At 43.5% G+C, this 13008-nt stretch overlaps 1 protein-coding gene across 1 annotated transcript in view; it reads left to right on the top strand.

Annotated features, from left to right (window-relative positions):
* The first annotated feature begins 12833 nt into the window (after positions 1-12833).
* Positions 12834-13008, top strand: part of LOC144496154 (dendritic cell-specific transmembrane protein-like) — a 28783-nt gene continuing 28608 nt past the window's right edge. Inside the window, exon 1 of the mRNA XM_078217133.1 lies at positions 12834-12962. The gene's annotated coding sequence lies outside the window, so the exon portion shown is untranslated. The remainder of the gene's footprint in view (positions 12963-13008) is intronic.

The following is a 13008-nucleotide window of genomic DNA, read 5'->3' as shown; positions in this document are numbered from 1 at the left end:
CTAAGTGCCCCCCCCCCCAACAGCATCCAAAAGTGTACTATCCCCAATTTCTACTACATTTCTTGTTTCTCCCCCCACTTGAACGGCTCCCTGTACCCTGGTGCTGTGGTCAGTTTGCTCATCCTCCCTTTCCCTCCCCTCCTGAGCTGCCGGGCCGGACTCTGCGCCGGAGGCACGGCCACTGTTGCTTCCCCCAGGTAGGCTGCTCCCCCCAACAGCACTCAAACAGGAGTACATATTTTTAAGGGCACAGCCACTGGGGTACTCTCTAGTACCTGACCCTTCCCCTTCCCATTCCTAACCGTGACCCACTTGTCTGCCTCCCATGGCCCCGGTGTGACCACCTGCCTGTAACTCCTATCTATCACCTCCTCATTCTCCCTAACCAGACGAAGGTCATTGAGCTGCAGTTCCAGTTCCCTAACGTGGTCCCTTAGGAGCTGCAGTTCGACGCGCCTGGCGCAGATATGGATGTCCGGGAGGCTTTAGCAGCTATAAGTGCATCCCAAGTGTGCCTGCCTAGTCGAGACATTGCAATGGCCTTATGGCTGTCATCTTCACCTTCGAAGACCCCCTCATCCTCATCCCCAGTGACATCCTCCTCTGCTGGTTCTTCTCCCCCACCCAGTCCAGAGCAATCTAACTGGTGCTGGGGCAGAGAATAGCTAACTGAGTTCAGAGCAGAATTCCAATCTAGGTTCTTCCGGGTCTGTGTGGTTCATGGCTCTCTAACTAACTGTTGGATCAGAGTTGGGGATTTGATTTAAAAGCATGCAATGAAATGATCTTTAAAAGCTTCAGCATCAGGTTCAAAGCCATGGTACAATTTGAAGAAAAGCACATACACAGCAATGGTTTAAGAAAGTGGCTCCCATTACTTTCACAAGAAATGGGCAACAAGTGCTAGCTTAGCCATTGACATCTCCATCCCATGAATGAATAAATAAAACAAAAGACCAATATTTATCCCTCAATCAAAATCACCAGAAACACATTGTGTAACCCCATTGTGTATAAATTTGATGCAGGAATTACCTAAAAGCAATTATAACTCCAAAAGTAATTAATTGTTCGAAAGCTCCATGGGATATCCTACAGATGTGAAAGGCATCAAACAAGTGCATTGAATAGCAGAGCAGCCTCGATGGGCCATTCTGCTCCTATATCCTGCAGCATTGCATCTTTCTTCCTTGGTAGCATGAGGATTCTTTATAAATTCCTTTGCAAATGTCAAACTAGTTAACTAGTTACAATTATTGCTACACAGGGAGGTTTAAGGCTGTACGTTTGAAAGAAGGGTTTCCTGTTCCTGGAATATATCTAGATACAACCTGGGACTTTTGAAGTTCAGACAGTGCAAAAATATTGTTGTCACAAATGAATCCGTTCTGAAGATGGAATTGTGGTTTACAAGCAAGGGTATTGATTTCCAACAGAAAAGTGCTATATTGCAGGACAAACAGGAGAAATGGAGGAATCAGGTCCAATAGTCAATACAATGTGGAGAAGATTGAAGAACAAGGAGTGAATGCTCAAACAGTATGGCAAAAATCATTGACAATGCCCAAAATGAATCTCGGAGGAGGCTGAGGGTTCTAAAATATATCATTTATCTTGGCCTGTATAGTGCTACGAGTGATGTTAGATATATAAATGGACTGCAGCATTTCAAGAATGCCACTCACTACCACCTCAATAGCATGGAGGAATGGAAAACAACTGCTAGCCTTGTCAACAATACTCCTATCCCATGAAAGAATTAAAGAAAATTTACATCATAAGTGGACGATGTTGGCTATCCATCAATCAACATCATTGCGTACAAATACATCAAAACTTGACCTGACTTTTACTTTGGCTGGAAGAACAACAATATAGGCTTGACTGATGTGTTCAGTCACCATGAAGGCATGCCATCAATGAGCTGGGAAGGTTGTACAAAGCACAGTGCGGGGTCTGGACTGAGACACTTGCCTTTAAGTTAGGCAGGAACCAAGCTTTCACTTCAGACTGGCAAGAACATTGCTGATCAGAACAAGGAGCCATAGACAGGGTGACACTGGTGGGAGGTTATTTACACAAGTGAATGTTATGTTCAAGAAATTAGCGCTCGCACCCACTCTGTGCAATTGCACATTCTTAACCTCTCTAACCCTGATGCTTGGTGTATCCCTAACATCCACAGTGGAGATGGAGGCACTCTGCCAACTGCCATCCCCTGTTGTCTGTGATGAGCTTGGCGGTTGTCCTCTGGAGGTCTGAGACCTGGGGGGCCCTGGCCCGCTTTCAGGGTCCTGCTGTGTGGCAGTGCCATCCTCCTCAGCCTGTAGAGCTGGAACTGAAGGGGTCATTGGAAGAGGGGATTCGGATGGGCTGGACACTTCCAGAGTAATCTCGGTGGATGCCCCTGGGTGTGCACCAGCTGATCCTCTTTTATATGAATGCATGAGGTCCCTGACCACCTACTTGAGAGGGAGGGACAGGTGGGGTGACCTCAAGATGCCCTGCCCTCTGGCCTTGACACAGATGAATGCCAGCAGGTGCCTCAGCCATTGAGTACAGCTCTTGTAGCAGTGTTGGCCAAATGTTCTGTACCAAGGACTCCGCCGCAATCACCACCATACCAGTGCTGATCTCAGTGTGTTAGCATGCTGGCAACATCACCTTAGTCTGATTGCGTTCAGACTCCTCCATTGAGCCTTGCAATCTGAGGGGTGCAGCAGATAACCCTTCCCAATGTTCCCGAGCTTGTCTGTGGAGCTCCAGCAACTGAGGCAAGACTGAGTCCAGAGGCTCTTTATCTGACTCAGGCTCAGCAGATTCCTGTCCTCCAGCAAACCTTTGACTGCTGGCACACTGGGATGTCCCTGCCTCTGCCTGCTGGGGATCATACAGTGCGATGTGCTCACCCCGAAGCTATTGTGGAACGAGGTCCCACCGAAGTGTGTGTCTCTGCACTAGTGAAGGGTGTGGGTGAGTGCTGCGGCAATCAACAATTTTGGTGTCTGTAGATTGTCAGTGCAGTTTTCGGGCCTGGAGTTGAGGACTTGGCTGGTGGAGCTCCTTGGCTGCCTCCCTGATATGCCTGCAAAATAAATGAGAGATCATTAGTACATAGCAGGGGCCTGTGAAACAGGGCACATCACTCAGCATGATGGTCTGAAGGATGTTGGTTTGTGCCACCGATCTTGCTGTCAGCACATAAGCAGTGCACATCATTGTCAGCCAGCTAAATCACGCTGTTCTCACAATCTGTGAGGACCTTGTATTTGGGCACCCCTCCACCAGTCTGGACCCTCTCCCTTTTGTTATGTGCCAGCTTGTCCTGTATGAAGACATATGGAGAGAGTGTAAGCAGGATGCATGTCAGGCCAGATGGTAAAGATTCCTGACATGTGTGAGTGGGGCCATGGACAGGATGAGGATATGACCGACCTGCAGGGGAGGTGAAGATGTGTAAGAGAGTGTGAGTGGTGGTGTTTCTCAAGCTCTCTAGGGATGTGTGATGGGTTTGTGAGTGTGTGAGCTGACAGTGATGAATCACAGAATCACAAAAGATGCAGAGGGAGTCTTCACACAGAGCAGGCTAGAGGACATCGTGGTGGGCCTTCATTGTGTCTAGTAGGTACATGACGGGAGCATTGGTAAATTTGGGAGCAGCATGTTTTCAAGCTCTGGCAGCCAGCAGTTTCCTAGCCCTTGGAGAGTGCTAGCTGTGTCTGGGCTGGTCTTTAAATATGTCGTCCAGATTAATGAATTTGTAAGTTCATGGTGGGGTGGACAAATCAGATGCTATCTCACCAGTGATACCACATGACACCTATGCTTGTTCATTTTCTGAACTGAGTACCGCGCTCATATGATGGAAAAACTCACCATTGGTGTCGACAGTTCCAAAACTGCTTCCCCGCCTGACATTGGACATTGCTGATGGTGCCTGTAATTTCCCCTGTCAACAAGCCTGGTTGTCATTGTCTTTTTGTCTATGCCATCCCTATCAATTACAGCCCCTCACCAACCTCACAATATAAATATTCTCCTATTTTTGTTGTCTTCAGCTCTGATGAAGGATCATCCTGACTTGTTCTGTTTAAATAGCGAAATATTGAATCACACCTTCCACTATTAACTGGTCTTTTAAATTTATTTTTAAGTTATTGGTCTCTGTGGAGATAGTGACAAATTAGATACTAGATTTTTAAATTTCCAAATCTGACGCAGAACTCTTTGTGTTGGGAAACCCCTCCACCAGCTATTTGGTTGTATTTCACTATGAAATAAATCAGGGGATTGTATGTTGGGGTCAGTTGAAAATTTATGAATCATAGAGAAACTAAGGCATATAGACAGGTCAACAAAACAAACGCCTGTGTTGTTATAAAAGCAGGCATTGTGCCATCTGCACTTATTACCTCTCATCTTTGCTGTGCTGACAAACACCCTCATTAGTCACAGGTAATGGTTTAATATTTAGCCTGTAATTTTATTTTTAAATTTATATTGTGGAACAAACCTTTTATACTACAGCAAGTAATATTTAACATTGCTTTGATTATGACAGTAGTATTATTATTGACAGTATAAATGTGTGTTTTGATATCAACTATAAACAAATAAATCTAGGATATTTGACAACAAATACTTGATCCAAATGCAATAAGATGCTGATTCAAGGTTGCATAGGAATGGTTGTGTATGTCGATTTTTCGAATTGTGCTTTACAGTTTGGCAATGTTGCTGCCCCAGCAAATTGAGCCATATGAATTATTCACTCGAATGCCTCCTGTCTGAACATTGTGTGGCCACTGGTTAAAATTATTGTGCAGAGAAAATGGAAGAGGAAAAGTGCATGTTATCAGAAATCCAGAAGTTGAAGGCTTTCAAAAATTGTTATAAACTTTTTAATACTTTAACAAACTTTGCATTGTAAACTTAGCAAGTGTCAAGGAGATTAATATGGGTCTGTGGTGACAAATGCACAGTCCTGCTTGTGGCTAATTCAATTTGTTTTTAAGAAGACGACGAGTTACACAAACCCTTGTTTGAGCTGGGGAATGGATTCAGACTCCTCCAAAGGCTGCCACAGAGACAAATTCCACATGACCTGAGAGGTCAATGAATTAGCTGTACGGCCTTCAAGTGTATTTACCAAAGAAAATGCTTCCCCAATCAGCTTCTGCTTCAGGTCACATTCAACGCATGCTTACCAAATCACTTGAAGATTGGACAAAACTGATCGGTGCTACTATACTGTATTTTTATACATCATGTTTAGTTTTAAAGGGATTGTACAGTGACATGTCTATCTAATTCTGTCACCATACTCCTTATATTGTTTGTCAAAGGCTTTGACACTTGGTTGCTCTTCCGATATTTACTGAATATTCTTAAAGTTATGTAACAATTCAAATATTTTTATAATAGCACCATCCTTCTTCTAAATTGTCACGACTGCTTTGCTTAATTTTACCTTTTTAGTTTGTATCACGTATTACAGAGTCTTGTGGCTCAGGCAGTAGGACCCTGTCTTTGAGCCAGAATGCCCCGAGTGTGAGACCCTACTATAGAAATTGTTGGCCACGGAAGAACCAGGCCACCGGTGCAGGAAGATCAGGGTGTATCAGTGCCAATTCCCAGTCCTGATAAATTGCAAAGGTTAGCCATGGGAAAGGAATCCAGCTGTAAAATCCAAAAAAATGCTGGGTGATGTTATGAAAATTGAGAAGGAAGCAGGTGTTGTAGGGAAAAATCCCTTGTACCAGTGCATTCAAAGAAGTCGAGTCGCAAGGCAAAGTTCAAAGTGTTTTTCTTTATTGTACAATTACTGGGAACCCAGGGAGAACCAACGTAACCAGCTCCGAAACAGTGGCTTGGCCACGTTGATCTCAATCCTTTCACATCAGCTCTGGATCTTTATAGGGATCCAAATTCGAGCGGGAACATTTGATTATGCATTTTTACAATATGTATAAAGTGGTCTGTCGGGTCAGGAAGTTCTCTGGGAGGCTTGTCAATTTGCATTTGTATGGTGTGTGTTTGTGTTAATGGGACTACCTGTTCTTGCCCCGGTGTTTTAATGTGTTTCCCATTATCCCCTCTATGTGTCCCCTTATCTGAACTGACCTCATTGTTTTGTGTCTGTGTTCCCTGCTTGCGAGATTAGGTGTTAATGTCATTTTGTCCTGCTGTGTGTAGGGAGATTTAATCTAATCTTTTATTCCTTTTACCCTAGTTTGTTAAGTTTCTTTGCCTGCCTTGGCCATTTTATTCCTGTAATATTTTATTGATAGTCTGGTTATGCCATATAGCCCACTCTCGGTCTTGACTCGCAGATATCCCGATCTTCCTTGGCCAAAGGCCGGTTTAAAATGCAGCTTCGCGCTGTTGCTGGGCAGAATAAGGATCTTTCGTTGGCTTTGAAATTTAAAGGTCTCTCAGCTGTGCAGAGGGGGTTTGAACGAATATCCATCCGGGTGTTCCCCTCTGCATTGTAGGCACATTATGAATGGTGTCAATATGGCTTTTGGAAAATTGCCTACTTCACAGGTTTGAAGGGCTGAATGGCCTCCTGCTTCTATTTTCTATGTATGTTTGTTTTTAAAAAGCATTATGGCTGTAGTATGAAGTGTTAAGTTCACATGACAAGAGAACTATGGAGAGAGATATCAAAGAATGTTCAATAAAAGGTAAAGTTTACCAACAGCCTAGCCTCTAGCAGGATCTGGAACAACTCTCTCTCTGAGATGATTAACTAGTGTTTTCACTAGTGATAGGAAGAAGCAGCAAGAGAAACAACTGCAGGACAAGTACAGCATGGGATAATCTTCCGGAACTCCGGAATGTCAGAATTCTCTTTTTATCAGCAGTACTTCAATGAAGATAAAGGGGGTGAAACAAGATGGAAAGCGAGACTTCAGAAGTGGAAAAATAAAAATGTTTCCCCCCCCCCCCCCCCACCTCACAGCCACATTCCTACACTCTTCACCTTTGTTCTGCCATTTACACATTCTGATCTCTTAATGGACGCTCTAAGCACTGTTCCCACCTTTATCATCACCATTTACATTGCCATTAACTTTTTGTCTATGCCATCCCTAAAAATTACAGCCCCCCAGCACCCTCACAGTATAAAATTGTCTTCAGCTCTGATGAAGGATCATCCTGACTTGAAACATTGGCTCTGTTCTCTCTCCTCAGATGCTATCAGACCTGCTGAGATTTTCCAGCATTTTGTTTTTGTTGCACTAGCTCCACATGTTTGCACTTCTGTCTGGACTTGGTTGTGTGCCGTTATTGAATAAGCTATGATATTCATTGCCTTTGCTCACAAAAAGAATGATCAAATGGACAACATGCCATGACTAAGGCATGTGGCACCACAGGAAACATTGAAAAAGCTCAAATGGACAGATTAGCTCAGTTAATAGAGCGGGATGAATGTTTTAGTGGTATCAAGACTGGTATTGGGCAACATGTGCAGCAGGATAATCGTGACCCACTTAGGGGTCATTTTCAACAACACATGTTGGTGGAAATTGTGGGATTGGATCAATGTTTAAGGCAAGGGCTTGTCTCAATCTGTCAGTTTGTGAACAATGCAAACAGAGACCAATGCATAAAAGACCTTAATTTCTCATACACTAAGGGCCCGAGTTTATCATTTTCATTCTAAGTGCTGAATCTGGGCGCAATTCAGATCCCACCTGGAAATCTGCTTTCAGGCGCCCCCATACGCACTTAGCTTGAAAAAAAAATCACGGGTCTGAATTGCGCTGTGGGTGGGGCTTAGTGTGCCCGAAACGATCGGAGCTCTGAACTGCGCATGCGCATTTAGAGAAAAATTTGAAAAAGCGCACCCATGTCAGATCGCTCTCGGACCGCAGAAAGCAGAGAAAGCGGCCCGGGACCAAAAAGCGGGAGCGATGGCCCCCACAGACATCACTGTCCCCCTTATCCAGCCACCCTCCCGCTACCCAGACCGATCGTGACTCCCTGCCCCCTTCCCGCCCACTGATTGCCCGCAGCGTGGCAGTGGACCCCCCTGTTTCCCCTCCCCCCGTCCTCCCCCATCAGAAATCTGGCTGTTGTGCCCATTTTGGGTGCAAATTAGATCGCGGCCATTCCTGGGCCTTGGTAAAGTGGGCATCTGCGTGGACACTGGCGCAGATTGCGTTAGTGGCCTCATGCCTGACTTCACCACGTTTTCGCACCCTTTTGAAATCAGGCCCTAAGTCTCAGAAAGAATTATTCCATTGTAAGAATTAACTATATGTCAAGGAAGAGTCAGAAGACCATTTTGTTTCTCTAAAGTTTTTCTATTAAGCAATTGCATACAACCAATTGAAATTAGATGCAGAGTCATAGAGGTTTACAACCTTTGGCCCAACTTGTCCATGCCACCCTTTTTCTTTAAACCCTGAAGCTAGTCCCAATTGCCCTCATTTGGCCCATATCCCTCTATACCCATCTTACCCATGTAACTGTCTAAACACTTTTTAAAAGACAAAATTGTACCCGCCTCTACTACTACCTCTGGCAACTCGTTCCAGACACTCACCACCCTCTGTGTGAAAGAATTGCCCCTCTGGACACTTTTGTATCTCTCCCCTCTCACCTTAAACCTATGCCTTCTGGTTTTAGACTCCACTACCTTTGGGAATAACTCGCATTTATCTAAATTAAACTCCATCTGCCATTCATCAGCCCATTGGCCCAATTAATCAAGATCCCATTGCAATCCGAGATAACCTTCTTCACTTCCACTACACCACCAACCTTGGTGTAATCTTCAAACTTACTGACCATGCCTCCTATATTCTCATCCAAATCATTAATATAAATGATAAATAAAAGTGGATCCAGAACCGATCCCTGAGGCACACCGATGTTCACAGGTCTCCAGTTTGAAAAACAACCCTCTACAACCACCCTCTGGCTTCTGTCATCAAGCCCGTTCTGTATCAATTTAGCTACCTCACCCTGGATCCCATGAGATTTAACCTTATGCAACAACCTATCATGCGGTACCTTGTCAAAGGCCTTGCTAAAGTCCATGTAGACAACATCTATTGCACTGACCTCATCTACCTTCTTGGTTACCTCTTCAAAAAACTCAATCAAATTTGTGAGACGTGATTTTCCACTCACAAAGCCATGTTGACTGTCCCTAATCAGTCCTTGCGTCTCTAAATGCCTGCAGATCCTGTCTCTCAAAATACCTTCCAACAACTTACCCACCACAGATGTGAGGTTCACCGGCCTGTAGTTCCCAGGCTTTTCCCTGCAGCCCTTTTTAAACAAAGGCACAACATTTGCCACCCTCCAATCTTCAGGCACCTCACTTGTGATTATCGATGATTCAAATATCCCTGCTAGGGGACCCGCAATTTCCTCCCTAGCCTCCCACAATGTCCTGGGATACACTTCATCAGGTCCCGGGGATTTATCTACCTTGATGTGCTTTAAGACTTCCAGCACCTCCTTCTCTGTAATATGTACACTCCTCAAGACATCACTATTTACATCTCCAAGTTCCCTAACATCCATGCTAAATATTGATGAGAAATATTCATTTAGGATCTCACCTATCTCTTGTGGATCCGCACATAGATGACCTTGTTGATCCTTAAGAGGCCCTACTCTCTCCCTAGTTACTCTTTTGGCCTTTATGTATTTGTAGAAGGTCTTTGGATTCTCCTTTGCCTTATCTGCCAAAGCAATCTCGTGTCCTCTTTTTGCCCTCCTCATAGAAACCATAGAAACCCTACAGTGCAGAAGGAGGCCATTCGGCCCATCGAGTCTGCACCGACCACAATCCCACCCAGGCCCTACCCCCACATATTTACCTGCTAATCCCTCTAACCTACACATCCCAGGACTCTAAGGGGCAATTTTTAACCTGGCCAATCAACCTAACCCTCACATCTTTGGACTGTGGGAGGAAACCGGAGCACCCGGAGGAAACCCACGCAGACACGAGGAGAATGTGCAAACTCCACACAGACAGTGACCCAAGCCGGGAATCGAACCCGGGACCCTGGAGCTGTGAAGCAGCAGTGCTAACCACTGTGCTACCGTGTCGCCCCTACTTCATCAGGTAACTTTGGTCATTGTGAGAAAATGGCAGAGGACAAGTCACCTTGGACTTGCAGATTGCTACAGGGTGGTATTCAGGCAGGTCAGCTCATCAACCTAGCTTAAAAAATAGTGCTAAGAGCAAAATACTGTGGATATTGGAAATATAATAAAAACAAAATATGTTGGTAGCATCCGTGAAGAGAGAAAATTGAAGATAATCAAATTGCCGAGTAATTCTAGCATCTTCTGTCTTAAATAACATATAGTACTGGGTGTTGTATTTAGGAATGCACAAAGAATTAGAAATGTGATATTTGGTGAGAAAACTAAACCGTGTAAAAAGAAAAATAGCAAACAGAATAAAGATTAGGAAAGTAGCCTTGGGGCATCAAAGCCAAACAGTTTTTTACAGTTAGGAGGTTGCCAGAATGAGAGCAGTCTTTACCTTTGTGTTTAAAAATGAGCTAGATTTGTTTCTTTGAGTTTGTCATAATTTTAACTTTCACTTTTAATGTTTTGCTGTTCTAATGGCTTTGTATTGTGAGCTTCGAAAGAACAGTGGGAAATATTTATAAATGTTTAAGATAACTAATTGTCTTCCTGTAAGCAACTTGCTTAAAGGCAGATTTTCCCCATTTTAAGTTAGTGTACCCTCCTGATTTCACTCTTAACTCTACTCCTATACCCTCTATTCCCTTCAAGGGATTCACTTGATCCCAGCTGCCTATGCATGTCATGTGCCTCCTTCTTCTTCTTGACCAGGGCCTCAATATCCTGAGTCATCCAGGGTTCCCTACTTCTACCAGCCTTGCTCTTCACTCTAAGAGGAATGTGCTTATCCTGAACCCTGGTTAACACACTTTTGAAAGCCTTCCACTTACCAGACGTCCCTTTGCCTTCCCACAGAGTCTCCCAATTAACCAATTAAATTTTCAAAATATTTCCCAGTCTTATTTCGGTGAAAAATAGAACCTAGGGTTTCACACAGCAATTTGTTTGCTCGTGTACTTAAATCAGTTCCAATGTGATTTACTATACAAATAAATTAGCAAGGAAGCAACCAGGTGTTCCAAGTCATGGGGGGTCTGGACAGAATGGACAGGGAGAAATTAATTCCATAGGGAAAATTAATAACAAATGATTAAAGATGGTTAGCAAAAGAAGTAATAGCAACTCAAGGAAAAATGTTTTTTTGCAGTCAGTGGTTAGGATATGTGGGATGCACTGCCTGAGAGTGCGGTGGATGCAAATTCGATCAAGGCTTTCAAAAACGAATTGGATAATTATCTTAAGAGAAAACAAAGAACAAAGAACAATACAGCACAGGAACAGGCCCTTCGGCCCTCCAAGCCCGCGCCGCTCCCCGGTCCAGGATTGAATCCTGAATCCAGGATCCCCGCCCAATTTTCCAGCCTATCTACATACCAATATCCTATCCACCGAGCTGTCCCTCACAGCTACGATGCTTTGTTCATTACAACCTATTAACTCACCCCCAACCCAGACCAAAACATTAGCAGGGCTGGGGGGAAAAGGCAGGGGAGTGGGACTGGGTGAGTTGCTCTTGCTTTCTGCCAGTGCAGAAACGATGGGCTGAATGGCCAATGTCTATTCTGTAACCATTCCTTAATTCTATGATCATAGGATCCAAATCCCATTCCATAGACACTTATCCCACAAAGTTAAGCAAGTTGAGTTTACATAACAGTTTATGGACTACACATTTGCTATTTTGTGTCCCAGACTTGGATTGAATGGTTAAATATTTCTGCTGAATTTAATCTGACATCATTTGTCGGTGTTGGCTCATATTTGTATCTTGCAGCATCTCTGATTTTAACTGACACAATATGAAGCATTTGTACTCAGAAACACTCAGTAACTCTGTATAGAAAGAGGAATAAAATACATTTTTTGTTCAAAAGTTGGGAAAACATCATGATGAGTGCAAAAATCTGTATGGTTCTGTGACCCTTAATCATGAACAGTCTAACCTCAGGATGTATCAGTTCTTTTGTATTGTGTAAACTGCATTGTATAAACTGTGGAAGCAGCTGCATCATGACATATAGACAAGTATTGAAATAAGGCAGATATTTTTATAATTGCTTGACAATATCTCAATTTTAGAATTCCCATCCTTGTTTTCACATTCCTCTATGGCCTCACCTACTCCCTATCACTGGAATCACCTCCAATGCCACAACCCTCGAAATATCTGTGCTCCCCTATTTCCGACCTTCTATACATTTTTAATCATAAATGCTCGACCATTGGCAGCTATCCATTCAGTTACCTCGACCCCAAGCTCTGGAATTCCCTCCTTATATCTCTCGCTGTCTTTACCTCACTTTCCTCCTTGAAGGCATTCCTTAAAACCTGCCTCTTTGACCAAGCTCTATGTGGCCCAGTGCCTAATGCTCCTGTGAAGCACATTGGGAGCTTTTGATCCTTTATTGGCACTATATAAATATATTGTTGTTGTTGAATGCCAACTGCAGAAAATTATTTTTGAAGTGACTATGAATTAAAGACTGAAAGAACTAAGGAAGGCATTGTGAAGGTTGAAGTGCAAAAATACAGAACCTAGTTAATTAGTTAACAGAAACTGTTTGTCAGAGACATTTGGCAATTAACTCTCAATACGATGAAAGGGATTGTTTGAAATTGTTACTGTAGCAGAAAGCTGATGTAGCAGTGGTAACTTGGATGAGTCATATACTCTCTATATAAATAGAGTGTTTGCTATGGACAGTGTGATTGAGGAATGAAGTGGTTTGTTTAACTGAGTGCTAAAGTCAGGAATTTTGAGTAAGTGGGAATCTGGCTCATACAGGGAGAAAGAGGTGCTGCGTTTTATTCTTTTTGTTTTACTCCAGTAATAGGTAAGTGTTTATTGTCACCAATTAAGGACACTGTGACTTAAAATTT

This window comes from Mustelus asterias, chromosome 7, assembly GCF_964213995.1.
Source record: "Mustelus asterias chromosome 7, sMusAst1.hap1.1, whole genome shotgun sequence".
Lineage (NCBI taxonomy): Eukaryota > Metazoa > Chordata > Chondrichthyes > Carcharhiniformes > Triakidae > Mustelus > Mustelus asterias.
The sequence above is the reverse complement of the archived record's forward strand: the minus strand, read 5'-3'. Positions and strand labels throughout refer to the sequence as shown.